This window comes from Carlito syrichta, unplaced genomic scaffold (assembly GCF_000164805.1).
Source record: "Carlito syrichta isolate Samal-C Ts95f unplaced genomic scaffold, Tarsius_syrichta-2.0.1 Scaffold309583, whole genome shotgun sequence".
NCBI lineage: Eukaryota > Metazoa > Chordata > Mammalia > Primates > Tarsiidae > Carlito > Carlito syrichta.
Window position 1 is genome coordinate 605,338 of NW_007253679.1, and position 19,639 is coordinate 624,976.

Below are 19,639 nucleotides of genomic sequence, written 5' to 3' on the forward strand. Positions count from 1 at the left end.
TTTATGGCTGAGTATTTGTCGATCTTAGAATATGTTCCATGTGGTAATGAGTAGAATGTGTATTCTGTGGTCTTTGGATGGAGTGTTCTGTAGGTATCAATTAAGTCCATTTGGTCCAAAGTCACATTGAGGTTCTGGATCTCCTTGCTGATTTTTGTCCTGATGATCTGTCTAGGGTTGTGAGTGGGGTATTAAAGTCCCCAGTTATGATAGTGTTAGAGTCGATATCTTTCTTTAGTTTTCCAAGAAGTTGCTTTATGAAAGTTGGCGCACCTATGTTAGGTGCATATATGTTTAGGATAGATATTTCTTGTTGATGGATTGAGCCTTTTATCATTATGTAGTAGCCTTCTATATCTTTTTTGATTTTTAATAGCTTGAAGGGTATTTTGTCTGAAATTAAGATCGCAACTCCTCATTTCTTTTGTATTCCATTCGCCTGAAAGTTTGTTTCCCATCTTCTTACTTTGAGTCCGTGGGTGTCCTTTCTAGTGAGGTGAGTCTCTTGAAGGCAATAGATTGTTGCCTGATGATATTTTATCCATTTTGCCATTCTATTTCTTTTCAGTGTTGCATTTAGTCCGTTCACATTTAGGCTAATAATTGAAATGCAAGAGTTGACACCTGTCATAAGATTCTTACAGAGTTGTTCCTGTTTGTTTGTTGTCTTTCTTTGGGTTTTGGAGTTGATTCATGTGTGTTTTTAATCTTTTGCCTGTACTCTTGTGAAGAATGCTGTTGTTCTTTTTTCTTTTTCTTCTGTGTTCAGTACTTTATAAGTGTTTCTTGTAGAGGTGGTCTGGTGGCAGCGTAGGTTCTTAGGGATTGGATATCTGGAAAGGATTTCAATTTCCCTCACTAATAAAGCTTAGTTTGGCTGGGTAGGTTATTCTTGGTTGAAATTGTTTCTCTTTTAGAACTTTGAAGATAGCGCTCCAGGCTCTCCTGACATGAAGGGTTTCTGTGGATAAATCTGCTGCTATTCTAATTGGTTTTCCCTGGTAGGTAGTCTGGCTTTTTTCTCTTGCTGCCTTTAGGATTTTTCCTTTTATAGCTACTTTGTTTAGGCGAATTATTATGTGTCTGGGAGTTGGTCTTCTCATTTGTTGTCTTGCAGGGGTTCTCTGAATCTCTTGTCTTTGAATTTTTTCATCCTTAATGAGATGAGGGAAGTTTTCTTGAATGATTTCATGGAATGTTTGTTCCAGTGTGGCTTCTGTTTCTCTCTCTGCCTCAGGAAGCCCAGTTACTCTTAGGTTTGGTCTCTTGAAGTGATCATTCATCTCTTGCAGGTTTTGTTCTGTCTTTTTGAGCTTCTTTTCTATGCTTTTGACAGTTTGGGTTAGTTCTGTGTTTTGGTCTTCGAGCTCTGAGATTCTTTCTTCTGCTTGACTGATTCTGCTTTCCATGCTTATTAGTTGTTGTTCATTTCCATCACAGTATTCTTTACTGCTATCATTTCTGACATCAGCTCCTTCCTATTTTCCTCTTGTCTCTCCTCAATTTTTTAAATTCTCTCCATTAATGTCTTGATGTCTGGGTTTGTTGCATGTAACCAGTCATTCTGGGGGCTCTTCATTGTTTGTGTTCCAGAATCTGTTTTCTCAGTGCCTGATTTCCCAGGGGTCTGTATGAGACCTATATTCTTTTGGCTTTTCTTCATTTGTGCGGTTTTCCCCTCTTCCTACTTTTTCCTTACCTCCACGTCACCGTATTCTTTAATTCTGTTATTCAGGGGTAAAGGGATTGGTTTTACTTCTGTTTGTTCAATCTCCTTTTCTTTATGTATGTCCTCTTACTTTGTTTAATTCTGGAGTTGCACTGTAGGTTGGAGGTGGTCCTTTTTGCAGTTTTGAGATTTACTTAAGGGGAGAGCTGTGATTCAAAATCTGTCTGCATGTCCTGGTATTTGCTGACAGGTGTGTGGATAATGTGGAACCCACTTTCCACTGCCCTGGAATCTATCCGTGCAGTAGGGCTGTAGGTTTATTCCCTGAAATAAAATGTGGTTAGCAGAGGGGAGAGAATGGAGCAGATAGTGGGTTGAAGAGGGGAGTGGAGAGATAGAGGAGTAAGGAGGGAAACAAACGAGTGTGCCAACAAATAGAGAGAGAGGCCTATACTGAAACAGATAAAAAAATAGACCATAGCTACAGACCAACCAACTCTCATACAAAAAATAAAAAATAAAAATAAAACATATAGTGATGCTGACATACAAGCTAACCAACCACCTTGCTATAGTGATGCTAACATACAAGCTAACCAACCACCAAGAGCTTGGACAGACCTTAATTAGATGCTGGAGTAATTGGGGTCCTACTCAGAATGTAATGTACTCTAGTGACCCAATTGTTAGTGTGCTGTTCCTCTATACAAAGATATGATTTACAGAGAGAAGAAAAGAGAAGAAGAGGAAAAGGAAAAAAGAAAAAAGGGAACAATACAGTAGGAATAGAATTAAGTCATTAAACTAATAGAATCAATGAAGCACAGTCTGAGACATTTCATTTAAGTCCAATGTCCTTTCAGGTCTGATTTCTAGTTTTCTTTTCAAGCTGGTAAATTAGTTTGCAGTTAGGGTCAGTTGCCCCTGATCTGCTATGAAGGACAGTTCAGATTACCCTCTGTTCAGCACTCTAGTCTATGTCTTTATCAAGCTTGTTTCTCCCGTTTTGATGTTGTTACCTTGAATCGGCAGCAGGTGGTGCTATCTCAGCTGCTCGCCCCAGAGGGGGTGGGGCTGGACAGGAACAAGATGGCTGCCTGCCTCAGGGCAGGCAACAGGAGCCTTACTGCGGGCGGGTAGGACAATCTCCATTGCAGGAGAGGTGGCAGTGATCCCAGCAGATATTCCCTGAAGGGGTTTGATGTGAATTGCTTCCGGCCGGGTGGTATGATGTGCTACGGCCGTCACGGAGGCCGCGATGGCGGCGGCGGCGGGGGGAGGGGGGACTGCGGCGGCGGCGGCGGCGGCGGCACCGTTTGCTCCGCAGTGACTGTCCAGTCCATTGCGATGTCCCAGTGGTGGAACGGCCGAGCTCCGTATGAAGAGCAGGCTGCGATGTTGGGGTCCACAGCCCCCCGGGGCGAGAGTCAGAGACCCACTGCAGATCTCCTTTGCAGAGGGCTTCAGAGACCGGGTTGCCCTGTCACCATCTTGCCACTTCTCCTCAGATTAATTAATTTTTAAGCACAATTACCAATGTTTTCTAACAGTGCAGTTGCTATCTTGTAGTTCTTTGTAGCAATGCTTTGATGATAACACATCTAACATTTCTTGAGTTGTTTAGTCTGTGCCAAACTCTATACTAAGCTCCTCATATGGTGACTTATAAAATCATGTTTTGTTATTGGAAAGGTGCCTTTATCATTGGAAAATTGGAAGCTACTTATTGAGAATGTCTGGTATAAATTCTAAGATTTAGAAGTTTGGGAGACAGTATAGTATCATGGTTGAGAACATGAATTCTGGTGTTGAAGAGAACTGGTTTCAAACCCTAGCTCTGTTTTTTCTGGCAATGCGACTTTGAGAAAGTTACTTTGCGTTCCTTGCCTTGTTCCCATTTGTAAAATAAACTATTTTTATAAGAATAGGCAAAATTACTGACAGTGTGTAAGTAGGGAGGGCTCAACAATAATACCTATTCCATAATGAACTTAAGTCACATGTTACTTTGAAAGAACAGCAATGAGTAGCAGTTGCTGTAAGAAACCTTTTGTGAGATTTGTAATGTTGAGGCTTCTGGCCAGAAAAAAGGAGATAAAATTTGTCTGAGACTTAAATATCTTAAACCTTGTCCAAGATAAAATTTGATAAGAAAGGGGATAAAATGTAAGAGGTCAATGAAATAGAGTTAGGCAAAGAATGTGGAGTACTATTACCTCTCTTACCAGCGATTACTTCTCCATACCCATGGGATTTGCTGCCCAGTGCTCTCCTTTGGGACACAAGTGGATTTGTTTTCTTAAGTGGGTGTTCTCTCTGCCTTTTAGTCTTGTTTCTGGCATCTGTTGTATCTGGCCTTGTGACCTGATGGTAGTTTTGGTGGCTATGCCCACAGCTGGCAAGATGGTTGTTATTTTAATGCCTTTAAATAGTTTGTCTGAACCACAGTCCTTGGATACCAAGAATCAACATTATAAAAGATAATAGGCCCTAATGATGTGGGTTGTTAGGTGGTTAGCTGAGTTATAGAGGGTCTTGTTACGGGGCAAGAGCTTGGACAGACATTAATCAGATGCTGGAGTAATTGGGGTCCTACTCAGAATGTAATGTACTCTAGTGACCCAAATTGTAAAAAGATACTCCCCTTTCTAAGAGAGCATTCTAAACTTGGGGACAGAAATTTGCAGATGAGCCTAATGAGGAAAATTTCCATAGCAATTTTAAGTATTGTCATATACAATTACTGAACACAAATTCTCCCTTGCTCTGATCAAGCATTTAGTTGTACACGGCCTGAAAAATAAAATAAAACCTGGTTACCGTTTCCCTTGCTAATTTTTTTGACGAAGATGCTGATGCCTGGGTGACAGATAGTAAGGACTGGGTCTGCTTTTTGTTCAAAGAAGTAGAGATTCTACATGAGGCAAGCAGTTATGTTAGGGAGAGGGCAGAGTTTTATGGAGTGTTAAAAGAGTTTATGTAAAAATACTTTTGAAGAAACAGAATTCAAAGACAAGTCCAGCTTTGTGGCTTCATAATCTCTCTTTCTCTCTCTCTCTCTTTCTCTCTCTTTCTCACACACACACACACACACACACACACACACACACACACACACACACATGCACACATGCCTTGTGCTTAAAAAAACGCTTTTTCTGAGTATAAGTGGCTCTCTTGGTGGTAATGTTGTATCTTATTGATGTGACTGAAGATTTTTCAGTGTTTTCAGAATATGCATCTAGTTAAAACATCAGGGGAACCAATTCCAAATGTTTGCATGTGTCTTAATAAAAGTGAGACTTTACATAGAGTTAGCAGAGTGAAAGTAAAATTAAATCATTCATCTAGCCCACAAATATTTGTTGGATGCCTATTGTGCACCATGTTGGGAGATGGGAGCATTCTGGTGTGAACAAGACAATCAGCCCCTGTTCTCATGGTACATAGAGCAACCTATCAATACACTCAAAGTGATATTGTGAGTGTCTTCCTAAAGCAGTAAAAATTATCTCCTGTTAGATCCTCTACACAAGGTGGTTCTTTAGATTATTCTATGAGCTTATTTTGAGCTAGCATTCAGTTAGCACTTACCAAGCACCTTCTTTCTTAGCTCCTATTGCCCTTTCAAGCCCATTGTAAATAGTATTACAATTCCTATTTCCAAGGTTTCAATTTGACCTTTGTATTTTAGCATGCATCTTTTCTGGAGAATAATCTCTAAAAAAATTGGGATGTTTCGGGGGCACTCAATCCTTAATCTGTCATAAACACAATATGGATTGGAGGAATGTACCTTTTCATCATATCTGGACCATTTCTGTTGGTATTTTATTTATTAAGTCATTTTTTTAAAGTTTCATGTAGATATTAACAAAATTGCTATAAAAGTATAGACAATTAGAGAGTATACCATAACTTGATAATTGGGACTTTCTCAAGTAAGAAATAATTTTTGTCTTATTTAGCACAAGTAAGACTTCATTGTATACCTCTTAAGCCAGGTCAAGACTACAAAAGTAGTCAGAAAAATCTAGTCTCCTTCAGCTCCCACAAATAGCTCTTAGAGTTGATTTAAGGTCAGAAACTGCCAGGCTACTGTCCATCTCTCAGACACTTAATAATAGTTTAATCAAATCAAGAAGGAGATACTGGGTGATCCCATTTTTGATGGTCTCTGATAAACTGGTAATGGGCAGAAATGTTTCCCTAAGAGCTTTATGTTTCAGCTGCACAAAGAAACTTCTATACTGTCTTTCAGGAAATACAACCTAGGTACAATACCAAGTTGTCTTTTGCCCAAGAGTTTTCTTAGCTTGAAGTCACATGATTCTTTAGACCTAAAACATGTGATTTAAGTATCAGTGGTTGTAGAATACATTTTATTTTTTCTAAAGCAATTAATAGCATAGGTTTGTTTGCTTCTTAAGAGCTTAAGCTTAACATATCCATCACCACATGTTTTTTAAAAAATGTGTGGTGAAAACACTTAAGATCTATTCTCTTAGCAAATTTCAAGTGTATAATTTATTATTATTAAATATAGTCACCTTGCTGTAAAATAGATCTCCAGAACTTATTCATCTAATAACTGAAAATTGCTCTTCCACTCTCTGATCCTATGAGTTTGACTTCTTTAGGCCCTTCATATAAGTGATATAACACAATATTTATCTTTCTGTGTTTGGCTTATTTCACTTAACCTAATGTCCTCTAGGTTCATCTATGTTGTTGCAAGTGACAGGATTTCCTTGGTTGTGGTAATCACTTTCTAATATCAAAACATGTATTGAAACATCATGTTGTACACCTTAAATATGTATAGTTGTTTTTATCATTTGGTATATTTATCATGAGGTATAAATTTATATCTCATTTATTATGAGGTATACATGTTTTTATCATTTATACCTCATTAAATCTGGGAGTAAACACATGAGAGAGAGAGAGAGAGAGAGAGAGTGCGCATGCGAGCGAGCTTGTGTTTAGAGATGCTCAGAATTTTCTATTATGGTTGCCGACTGCCCTTTCCTCTAGATTGCAATGCAATTGCATATGAATTCCTCAATTAGGACATTTCTGGAGACTTTATATGAATGCAAAATCATTATAATCAGCTTTCAGAATTTTAATTTACCTTTATAGCTATTCATAAGGGTGTATAATGTGTTTTGGCTAATTAAGAGAAACCGGCTTTCATCCTCAACATGAGTAATTTTTATGCCCTGCTAAAATGTACAGCCATTCATGGATAAGGTAACTTGAGGCTTTCAAAACCCAAATAGAGTTTTCACCTGGGGACATTCTTGGTTACAAGTGGAAGTGTGACTGCAGTCTTTGGATACTACAGCAGGCTAAAACTTTGTGCTTCACTCAGATGGCCTGTGGTATTCTGCCTAATGGTGGAATGTGAATATGGCCAAAACAACGGTCTGTTGGCTATTTTGATCCAGGAACTGGAGTAAGTTTTATTTTTGCAATTTGATTCTAAGTTAATTTGCTTCTTGTGTGACTAAACATGCTTAAAGCATCCCTTCTGAAAGTGATCCAGAAAATGGACTTCCAGAAGCCAGGAGAAATTCTCTAAAAACATGGTAAGACTTTGTGTTCCTAGTACTATAAAGAAGACATTGTTCCCTGGGAAATAATTTTTTGTGAATAATAGCATATTCTTAACCTTTTATTCTTTGCTGATAGCAAAATATATGTGTGTGATAGATAATGTCTTCGTGTTTTTAAAAAGAAATTGCTTAACAATCTGGGTTTCTACTGAGGGTTTAGCCTGTTGTACCTACTGAAGCAAAATGACTTTGACCAATTCTTCCCCAGTGACTGGGCTGCATATGTATAAACAGGGGATTATGGAGTGCTAGGAGTGAATATTTCACTGAATATGTACTTTAACGAGATCCTTAAAATTGCTTCAAGTTCTTTTTTTACTAATTCTACTCCCAGTTCCTTAGAAAGGAAAAGAAAATTAAGGAAAAAGGGCTTGGACTATACTGACTTCTTATACTCCTAGAATAAATTTTTGGTGTATATATAATTATCCCAAGAAGAGTGAACTGACTCCAAAATGACTCCATTCCATGTTTTATCAGTTAAAAAAAAAGTTTGAGCATTTTCATATGGTTTAACCAAATAAATGAACTTCTATGAGACAAGGCTATACATGGCACAGGAGGGATACAGAGGAAGTAATGATTCTGTTTGCTTGGTTCAGGGAAGATGGTTTGCTGGGTTTAATTCTTGAGGAGTTAAACAAAGAGAGCCATGTCAGATGGTAGGAAGATAGTAGTGAAGGTGGGATGGGGAGAGAAGGGAAAACTAGGCAGAAGGACAGAAGAGAGTTTAGGCGAGGAAGAATGAGGCAGCAACATGAGTGATAAGAAGTCTGACAAATTCAGGAAACTGTCTGGGGGTTGTTGAGCAGAGTGAGGTAAGAAGAGTAAGGCTTTAAACATAGTGCCTGGTACACAGTAAGTGTCCATTAAACCGTAGCTTAGAAATAAAACTGCTCTGCGTGGTGTGTTGGTAAATGTCTAACAGCCAACTCTTAGAAGGGATGGAAGGGACAATACCTGATATGTAGCATTTGTAGATTTCTATGTTGTGCTCGCTCCCATGATGGCCCATTTCAAGTTATCAACGTGGTGTCTTTGAACTCAGAGTTGGGAATATCAGCTCCCGAGCCAGTCCAACCTGGCTGTAGCATCCAGCCGCCATGGCTCCAGCCTCCCTGTGGAGTATAATGCTTGAGGTCTCTGCAGTCTCTCTTTTATATCTGTGGGATGTTCTCCTCAAGTCACCTTGGCCTAAGCAGCAGAAAGTTAACTCAGTTACTGAAAGGCAAGTGGTGTTAATGTGACAAATATTATTGGAGAGAATTGCTAGGCTCTAGGATATGAATTTTGCTTGGGGGAATTTCTAGACTCACATCTTTGGCCAAGAGCCACTTGGAGTTTTAGATGGAGGGTATGAATGCTTTTTGATTCACAGCTGGGTGAGGGTGGCCCTGGTGGGAGGAACTGACTAATATGAGTAACTTGTGAGAGCTGGGTGGAAAGATATTTTTGCTGGGTAAGAAGATACTAGGTAGGCTTTTTTTTCTTTTTTTCTTTTTTCTGAGTGTTTGAGTAGGCAAAGTGTGTGGGAAAGAAAAGAGAATAATCCTGGATTCCATGTGATGGAGGAGTGTGGAAAATGAGGACAGAGCATGCATTACACCTGCTTTGTGTGGGGGTTTCACAGAGGAAGGGAGATACAGCAATGGGGATGAAACCTCCTGTTACACCTGCTCACTCAGTGTGCTGGCCTGGTGCTGGGTGGGTAACATACATTACAGCCTTTGTCCCTCTCAATAACCTTGAGAGGTAGGTATTCAATACACTTGGTTGCTCAAGCTGGGAACTTAGGAATCATTCTTGATTATTCTTCACACCCACTGCATCCTATTTATAACCAAGTCCTAATGACTATACCTCCAATTATATTTCAAAGCCATTTGACTGGTCTCCATCTCCCCTACCAGTCTACCAGCCTTCTCGTATAGACCACCATCATGGTTCATGTCTTATCTGGTTCCCCATGTCCACAGTTCCTCCTTCATCTGATCTCCACGTGGCAGTCAGAGTGATGCTCTTAAAATGTATGTCGTGTACATTTTTTCTATCTCTAAATCAAGTTCCGAAACCTATCAATTTGGACTTTTGTGTATCTTCTGATTCAGGATCCTTCTTTCTTTACCTACTATCTCTGCCTTAGCTCAGGCCACAGTCTTTGATCTAGTACTGCAGTAGCCTCCTCACTGGCCTTCAGATCAGGCCAGTCTAGGTATCCATCTGACATGTGCATTTGATCATGTCTAAGCCATCTTGAACTTTGACACAGCATCCCATGACTATCCAGAGGAAGGTCAAATGACTTAGCCCATTCAGAAGGCCAGGGAAGAGCATTGTACTAACCTATGCACTGGTTGTTTGGAATTTCTAGGATATGAAGAGTGAGATCTGATACATCACTTGTTCACCCGTGGAGAAGGCAGTGCCTGGTGCTGCCTCAGTTTGGGGCTTGATGCCAGTGTGGCATATCTAGAGTGGGAAAATTTCCCTTTTTCTTGGCTAGAGCCTTTATTCTTTTTTTTTTTTTTTGAGTCAGAGTCTCACTCCGTTGCTCAGGCTGGAGTGCAGTGACATGCTCATGGCCACCCCAACATTGAACTCCAGTGATCCTTGTAACTCAGCTTTCCAAGTAACCAGAACTACAGGCATGCACTACCATACCTGGGTAATGTTTTGATTTATTGTAGAGACAAGGTCTCACCATGTTGCCCTGGCTGGTCTTGAGCCTGTGGGCTCAGGCAATTCTCTCACTTTGGCTCCCCAGAGTGCTGGGATTACAGCCTTGGGCCACCGTCCTTTATTCTTTATGTCTCCTCTGATCTCTTTTTGGTGGTAATTGTCTATTTATACACATGCATACGTTTTGTGTGTGCATGAATGTTTATTCCTGTTAGTTCCTACAAGGTATGATTATAGTTACAAGTTCCAAAGGCAGCCTGCATTCCAGAAATTGAGCAGTATTTTTAAATACATGTTTCCGTCTCCTAATACCTGAAGTCAAAACTGCAGTATGTCGTCACTATAAAAGCCTTGTGAACTCAGATGTTAAGAATTTTTGGAAAAATTTGCAAGTGTCTAGTTTGTTCTTTTGCTGATTGCCACTGACACCACCATTTCCAGGAACAACAGCTAACACTTGTTGAGCAAATGGTGAATTGCAAAATGTTAATGGTTTGATCAAGATGAGCATGTTTTAAATGAAACAGATTAGAATGGAATAGAGTCAAGTAAAACAAACGTTGGAGCTTCTCATATGCAGTAAGTGGTAGAATTAGTTCACGAGACCTTTGTTTCTGTTAAATACGTGTTGTACAGATTGCAATTGCTACCAGTATTTTGTTTCACTTTTCTTCATTGGGTACACAACTGGACTACATTTCCCAGATGTCCTTGTACATGTGGTCATGTGACTAAATTTTGGCTAATGGAATATTCAAAGGTGAACGTTCCACTTCCAGGCCTGGCCTATAAAAACCTTGACTCAACCTGTCCTTCAAGTATTGTCTATGGTAGTAGGCCTTTTCTAAAATGCATTTCAGAACATTATGATAAAAAAGTTTGGAAGTCTTTGCATCTTCATTTTACAGATACTGAAACTAAGAAACAGAGAGGTTAAGTTACTTGCCTAAGGTCACACAGCTGGAAATTTGTGGAGCCAGGGTTTGAATCCAGATTATTGGGACTATGGAGCCTGGGCTTTCCACCACTATGTTTTGCTTTCTCATGATGATACCTGTGTCTCAGGTATGTGCACAGTCAATACCAAGGTTTTTTTTCACACCTGAGGTGACTGGAGCTCAGCTTCCAGTTATCCTGTTTTCATAGTTTTTAATCTGTTTTTATAAACATGGTCTCTATAGACACTGTGAAAACACTATTGTGAAATATAACTCTGAAGGCTTCAAAGTGTCATGTTGGGGATTAGCAGTGTTATTCCCAGGGATTGTAATGTGAGTCTGGCTGCCAAAAATCCCTTCCGCTGTTTTGGAAAGGACAAAGGGGGGTATAGTCCCATTTATAGGGGCGTAAGGGTAATTTCTAACATATGGCTCATGATTTACTATCTTGAAGAAACATTTATCTGTGCCTCAGTAGCTAGGCCTTGTCAAGCCAAAGATGATGAAAGTGTTTATGAGGAATGAACTTGCCAGTTCAATTATTATTTCAAGAGAATGGCCAACAGGAAAATTATACCATTATAGTGGCTAGAAGCTAAACTCCTCCAGTGTCTTTGTGGACAGCTTGATTGTTTTTAGAGCAGTTTACCTGGTTTCCCATATCTTCCCAATAACTCATCTCAAGAAGTTTTGGTTTTCGATATGTTTAAAAAAAAAAAGAAGGAAAGAAAGTTGTCTGTCCTGTTACTCAGCAGTGAGTTTAGAGGGCACCTGCCTGACCATGGTTGCAATTGACTGACCTTGATGGAAGATGGACTGTATTTTTAATATACTTTAAATTCACCTACTCTGGTGCTTTTCCTCTGAAGATCACGAAGGACATAGTCTTGTATGTTTTCTCAAGAGCTCTGTGAGGCGGGAGTGGGGGACAGTTTTCTTACTTTGTCTAATGAGCACATGTATTTTCTGTTGTGTTGCCCGGCTGGTGACAAGTCTCCAGCCTCTTTGTGCACACTGAGTCACCATCTTCTCTGGTGCAGTGACTCATCAAGGGGGAAAGTGGAGGCCGCCCTCCATGGGCACAGGCAATAGTAATATGAATCATCTGTGGAATAAATGGTTATTGTGGAATATTGTTATTAAACAATAATAAGCTGACTGAAAATCAGTGTGCTCTGGTGTTTCTAAACAGTATCAGTGATAAAATACTCTTTCCCCTGGGGTGAGCCACCCCTACCGCATCCCTAACCGCTCCACCCACCACTGCCCTGCTGGTCAGGTTCATACAAAAGATTAGGTTATTAGGATTCAATGTTAAGTGCAGACAGTTGACTTCCTCACAGCATGTATGGTATTATCATATTTTAATTAAGGAAAATACACACACACGTACATACCTCCTACATATATACACATGTAAGGTAGACCTTCTTATCTGTAGTGTTGCTTTCTGTGGTTTTAGTTATCCATGGTCAACCTTGGTCTGAAAATATTAAATGGGAAGTACCAGAAACTAACAGTTCATAAGTTTTAAGTCACACGCCATCCTGACGAGCGTGATGGGCTCTCATGCCATTCTATTCCTCTTCACCTGGATGTGAATCCTCCTTTTGTCCAGGGTCTCCACACTGTCTACATTACCCACCTGTTAGTCATTTAGTAGCCGTCTCAGTGATCAGATTGACTGTTGAGGTATCACAGTACTTGTGTTCAAGGAACCCTTATTTTACTTCATAATGGCCCCAAAGCATGAGAGTAGTGATGCTGGCATATTGTTATAATTGTTTCTTATTATTATTTTTTATTGTGAATCTCACGCCATACCTAATTTATAAGTCAAACTTCATCATAGGTATGCATGTGTAGGAAAAAATATAGGATATATAAGGCTTGGTACTGTCTGTGGTTTCAGGCATCCACTGGGGGTTTTAGAGTATACCCCCCTCAGCTAAGGGGGACTACTGTACACACATTTATGGGAAAAAGATGTGGAATCATGTCTATGCCAGACTGTTGATTGCAGTTATCTGTGACAGTGGGATTACAGATAAATTTCACTTTTTTCAAGTGTTGAAGTCATGTGCTACCAACCAATGTTTTGGCAAACTTTGGACCACATATAAGATAGATTATAATAGAGCAGAAAACTCCTATCAACTACTTACATCTTAGCCATTGTAATATTATAGCACAATTAAAAAAATAAATTCAGTGTAACAAGTGTACAGTGTTTATAAAGTTTACAGTAGTGTGTAGTCATGTCTTAGAACTTTACTCACTCAATCACTCACTCACTGACTCACCCAGAGCAACTTCTAGCTCTGCAGGCTCCATTCATGGTAAGTGCTCTTTAAGGTGTACAATTTACTATCTTTTATACCTTTTTTGTTTTTGAGACAGATCTTACTCTGTTGCCCAGGTTGGAGTGCAGTGTCATGCAATCATAGCTCTCTGTAACTCCAACCTCCTGGGCTCAAGTAATCCTCCTGCCTCTGCCTCCCAAGTTGCTGGGACTACAGGCATGTGCTACTGTGCCTGGCTGATTTTTAAAAAATTTTTGTAGAGATGGGTCTCACTCTGCTGTCCAGGCTGGTCTCAGACTCTTGGGCTTTAGAGATCCTCCTGCCTTAGCCTCCTAAAGTGCTGGGTTACAGGCATAAGCCACCGCTCCTAGCCCTGTACCATATTTTTAGGGTACCTTTTCTATGTTTAGATACACAAATACTCACCATTATGTTACAAGTGCCTACAGTATTCAGGACAGTAACACATCCTAAGAGTTTGTAGCCTAGGAGCAATAGGCTATACCATACAGCCTAGTGTGTGCCCTCTAGTCTGTGCCCTCTAGTCTGTGCCCTCTAGTCTGCATACATACACTCTGTGATGTTTGTACAATGGCGAAGTTGCCTAACAATGCATTTCCCTGTTGTTAAATGCGTGTTTGTACTTGACAAAAGCTCACCCCATTTTTGGTAATGAACGCTTGGCTCTTATAATCAGCATTTTATTGAACTCTAAGCTCCCTCCACCAGCAGCTGCTTGCAAACAATTGTCTCTATAGCCACACCGTATAGTAGAACAAATGGATGTCCCAGTCAGGGCCAGGTCAAAGCCTGCCACCTCTGCTCCAGACTGGTGACTGCAGGCAAGCTCCTTCATCTCCAGATTTCCATTTTAACATAGGAATAACACCAGTGATCTCATGAAGATTGCAAAATACAGTAATGTCGTTCAGTACTTGGCATGGTGCCTGGCTGGTAATAGGGGTTCAGTAAACAGCAGCTGTTGTTTTTTGGGATACCTCACATAGATACTCTCATCTTTGCGCTCATAGCCTCCCTTCTGGATAGGCCCCCATTTCCTCAGTTGTTGAAATAGCCCCCATGATCTGCTTTCATTGAACTCCATAGTCCCCAGGTTCTGCCTGATTCATCTTCACTGAGCATGTTTCTCGTGATTCCCAACGCCTATTACTAAACCTGAGCCACTGGGTCTGGCATTAAGATTGATGTCAGTTGGTTGCCCCTTTACCTTTATGTTTTCCCCTATGCCAGCCATGTCCAACTGTTTGTTGCTGATTGTGCCGACACAAGCACCCTTATGTCCCTCCAGGGCTGTGTGAGGGTCAGATGAGTTCAAGTCTATGGAAGCACTATAAACTGTGAAGGGCAGTATCATATAGACGGTGTTGCTTCTAGTAGTGCTGTGTGTGAGCTTCCTACCACTGCTGTAACAAATTACTACAAACCTGGTGGCTTAAACCTACAGACATTTCTTCTTTTACAGTTTTGTAGGGCAGGAGTTCAAAGACAAGGAAAGTGTCAGCAGGGCTGTGCTCTCTGCAGGGGATCTAAGGCAGAATCTGTACTTTGCCCCTTCCAGCTTCTGGTGACCATTGGCATTCATTCCTTGGTGTTCCTGGTTGGTGGCCACTTTCCTTCCAGTCTGCCTCGATCCCCGCAGAGCCCTCTCTTTTTTCTGGTTTGTGGCTGCATCACCCTAATCTCTGCCTCCATCTGCACATTGCCTCATCCTCTGCCTCTGTGTGTCTTTTCCTGGTCTGTCTGTCTCAAATCTCCCTCTGTCTTTCTCTTAGAAGCACAGTGGACGTCACTGGATTTGGGCCCACTGGATAATCCAGGATGATCTCATCTTGAGACTCTTAATTATGTCTACAAAGACTCTTTTTCCAAACAAAGTCAAATGAACAGGTTCTGGGTGATCATATCCTTTTGGCGGGGGTGAGGGAGAATCATTCAACCTAGTACATACTTTTTCTGAATGCCATTCTTTCACTGTTCAAAAAAAAATCTTTGTATGAATGCCTACTGTATGTTGGGTGCTTGTTATGTGTTAGGGATACAGCAGTGGCCAAGATAGATGCTTTACTTGTCTTTAGGAACCTTTTGGTTTGGTGGAAAATGTAGATACTAAAATGATGAATAATTTGACCAGACATGATGGCTACCTTATTGGATGATCTTTCCTAGTGAAGGAACCTTCCTGAGTCTCAGTTTGTTAGTCTGCATAATGGGGATAAAAGTGACAGCCCTGCCTAATTCACGAAAAAAGTTATGAAGAGCAAATAGGACCACGGGTGTAGACATGTCCTTAATCTGGCTATCTTGTTAGCATTAACTTTTGTTCATGCTGTTTCTGTGAGCCCCAGAATTTGGGCTGTGGGGTTTGCCTCCTGGATTTAAACCAATCACTAGGTTCTAAGACTTTGGGCAAGTGACTTAATGTTTCTAAGCCTCAGTTCCCCCAGCTGCAATATGGAGCTAATAATAGTACCTGCTTCATTGATTTCTTGTCACAATGGAAATAAGCTCATGCGTGGCAGTTTTTTTTAAAACAACTATGTGTACATTCTTTTTATAAAATTAATGCCATGTTCATTTTAGACCATTTAGAAAGTACAGATATTCGGGATAGGAACATGGAAATTACTTATGATCTTGCAACTAATTTCTGGTAGTGTTTTGGTATATATACTATGTTGTCACTTTTTTCATGTAGTTTATAATTTTTTAAAGCACAGTGCACACAATTTTCTAAACTACACTATCATTTAACCTATTTTGAACATTTCCTTGCATTAATGAATTTTCTTTCCCACATTATTAGTATAAGCTGCCAATCTATCATATACTAGTTTTGTAAATTGATTAAACAATTATATACAAAGGAGAACCAAATGGGGTAGGTGGTTGTGATCAGAGGCAGCGCAAAGGGTTTTTCTGCCTTTGGGACTCTTTCCACTGAGTTGGTGGCCTTGATGGTACTACTTAGTGGGAGACCTTATGGAAAACTGTCACCAACCATCAGATAGCCGTGCTTCTGGTGGGCTTGGTTACGGTCTGCCAGGATCCCAGTCTTCAAAGCTCCCCAACTCCCCAATGAGCCATCATTGAGGCCAGTGTGGTCCCTTCTTTAGGTTTGGTTCCATTCCAAGTTAAAACCTTGTCAGGCCTCTCATTGAAAGAAATTCTCCAGGGAAAGTAGCATTAAGTCCATTTTGTACTGATTCCCACTCCTGCCTGGGTCCCTACTTGAGCCCCGTGTAACAGAGAAGCATGTGTTCTTTGTGTTCAGGGAGGCCTGGGTTTAAATCACCTCAGCTGCCCACCAGCCTTGTGACTTGAATAAATATTCATGAATTCTCTGTTCCTCAGTTTTCTTAGTTGTTAAATGGTGATATTGATATAAGGGTTAAACATTGCTTTACACTTCTGGAAAAACGTAGAGTAGAAATAAATGGATAGAATATAAATGAGATACGTACATTATTTTTTCATTTAACTTACTTGTTTAATGGACACTTAATCTCATGCTTACTATGTCCCAGCCTTGTTACAAATATTAAACATGGATAGGACTTAAGGAAGTCAACTAAATTTAGCCAGCAGTAGGAAGTGTCAACCATGGGCAGGACACTGTGGACTTAACATTAGGGATTGGATGGCCACATTCTGCTTGACCTCCTAGAGAATCTGTGGAAGACAAAAATATATTCACACATAAGGAATGTTGGAAAGATCTGGGTAATAAGAGAACAGGCTACAGAGTGAATCTGAACTGTATCTTAGGCCAGTCACTTAGTTTCCTTGCTTGTAAAATGGGGAGAATTGTGATGATTAAAGGACATAGAACAAGTATAGCTTAAATACAGTGTCTATACATGGAAATTACCCTGAAGTATTGACTATAGTTATCAGTGTTTTTTGTTTTTGTTTTTTATTTAGGAGACAGCGTCTTCCTTTGTTGTGTAGGCTGCAGTTGTGCGATTATAGCTCCACTATAGCTTTGACCTCTTGGGTTCAAGAGATCTTCCCGCCTTGGCCTCCCAAAGTGCTGGGATTACAGGCATGAGCCACCATGCCCAGACACCTATCAGTGTTTTTATGAAAATAAAAGCAAAGTACAGGATGGGAGGAAAGAATGAACACATGCATGGGTAGGAATGTGTGTATGTGTTTGTGTGTGTGTGTGTGTGTGTGTGTGTGTGTGTGTGTGGCCTTGTGTGGTAGATGGGATTTGAACTGGGCCTTGGAGAGACCACAACAAATGTAGGTAATATAATAGAAGGGACATCCTGGGGAAGTAGGAACCTGGAGCCTGGGTTGGGGGAGTGCAGATAGGTGAGTGTGAGTACAGTTGGGGCAACATTGGGGCAGTTACGGTGAGGGGATGAGATTGGAGAGTGGTGTGCAACTTGGTTTTAGGAAATGGCTTCTGCCTTGGTTTTGAGACAACATTACCACCTATGTCATCTACTTGCACATCTGTCTGTCCATCCGTCCCTCATCTGAGCACTTAGGCAAGTTACTTAACCTTGCTGGGCCTTAGTCCTCTCATCTGTAAAGTGAGGGTAATCACAAGACCTCATGAAGTTGTGGGCAGAAGTTGTGTGAGAGAAGGATGACGAGGACCTAAACTGGCTCCAGCCTGGACAGGACACTTGACAGCGGATATTAGGTGTTGTTATTTCAGCTGTGTGCTGGAGTTTTTGCTGCAGGCTGGGGAGATAGATCAGCGACCCTGACCATTGGTGCTGTGGCTCCTCCAGGTGTGTAGTTCCTGGCTCAGTTCCCTACTCCTCTTGCTCCTAGACTGAGGCTGGGAATGTTTTCCCTGGATCCCCTGAGTACCAGAGCTCACCCCTGGGCTTTCCTCCCACTGCCTGTCTATCTGCCACTGGCTGCCAGCTTGGCCAGCAAGGTGTTTGCCAGGGCCTCCCCCTGACCAGCTCTGTCTGTGCCTGAAGCCCACCTGGGAACGATTACCACCCTCTGCCAAGGCTGCTCTCACTATTACGCTTCACCAAAGGGACCACCTGCCATCCTGGGCATCCTCTCCTTGTGACTATTCCTGGATCCGTCTCAGGATACATGCCCCTTTTTTGGCTACTTGACCTTCCTGCACTGACGTGTCTTGATGTCCTCCAAACCAAACTATCATGAGGATGTTAGCTTTCCTCTTGGATCACACTATTAAGCAAATGTTCAGTAGGTGACATTTATTGAACTGTTTTCCAGATACTCTTTAGGCACCCTTGCCAACTGGCTTTACCCCTGGTCACCATTTCATTCTCACAACCTAGTGAGGTGGGTGCAACTGCTGTCCACCTTTGCAAATGAGGCTTTGAGCTACAGACAGGGTTAGCATCCTGCCCAAGTTTTCACAGCTTTCTGGTGACAGAACCAGAGGGATTTGCAAATCAAATGTCCCAAGATCAGTACTTACACGTACATGTTTTATGGGAGGAGGGGACCATTGTTCCCAGAGATGTGAAAAAATTCTAGAATCCCCAATTACATTTCATTTTTTTGGACACAGCCATTAGGGATCTGTTTCTGGCAATGTGAACAATTTGGCTATGGAGCCTCATATGTGAGATCTGGTTAAATGTCAGATACATGTTAAAGATGAGCTGTTTTGAACTACAAAACTCACAAAGGCCACACCCATCTCAGTTCTTTGGCTTGTGCTTGTTGTCACTTATGTCAGTCATTTTGCTTCAGTTTTCCACTGATTTTAATAAAATAATAAGGGCAAATGCAATAAAATATTCCAGAGTTGTTCAGAACCTGCTGCAAGGACTAGATAGTTTTTTGAGCAGGTGTGGGGTTGGCCTGCAGGTAGCTCCAACAGGTTTTGCTCACCATCTGACACCCTAAAGCTCCAATTCGGTGCATGGGTAATGTTGAAAAGGTTCCATCTCTGATGCCTGCAAGCCAAATGTTTGAAAGTTTTACAGGGACTGCCAAGGACCACCCTCCTAGAAGGCACTTCTCTAGGGAAGGCACTTCTCCTGACCCAGTCTTATTCTTGTGAGACCCTGATAGGGCACCACTTACCTTGTTTTGGACATTTATGGACACATCATTTCTGATTCTGAAGTATCTTGGTTTAGTGCAAAATAGCTTTCATTCACAGCTGCTGAAATGGCTGACCAATTTTCGACTGCTTCAGTAGGCACAGAAGGATGGATGCAGTGAACCCTCCTGTTGTCAGACTGTGTGTTGAATGACCAGTTCTTGACACCACCTTTTAGGAAGGAGATTAGAAGGTGGAGTTTTTCCAGAGAAGGGTTTTCAGGGTGGTTCTTGTTTAAGATCTTGCGGTCTATCAAGAATTACTGAATGACCCAGAGGTATTTCATGTAAAGAAGAAAAGTCCTTGGAAGAGAGAGGTGAACTGGCTTCCCATTCATGGAAAAATAGGTAGAT

General features: G+C 41.0%; 1 protein-coding gene across 1 annotated transcript in view; it reads left to right on the forward strand.

Annotated features, from left to right (window-relative positions):
* ERC2 (ELKS/RAB6-interacting/CAST family member 2) overlaps positions 1-19,639 on the forward strand; it is a 477,557-nt gene that overhangs the window by 263,656 nt on the left and 194,262 nt on the right. The window lies entirely within an intron of this gene.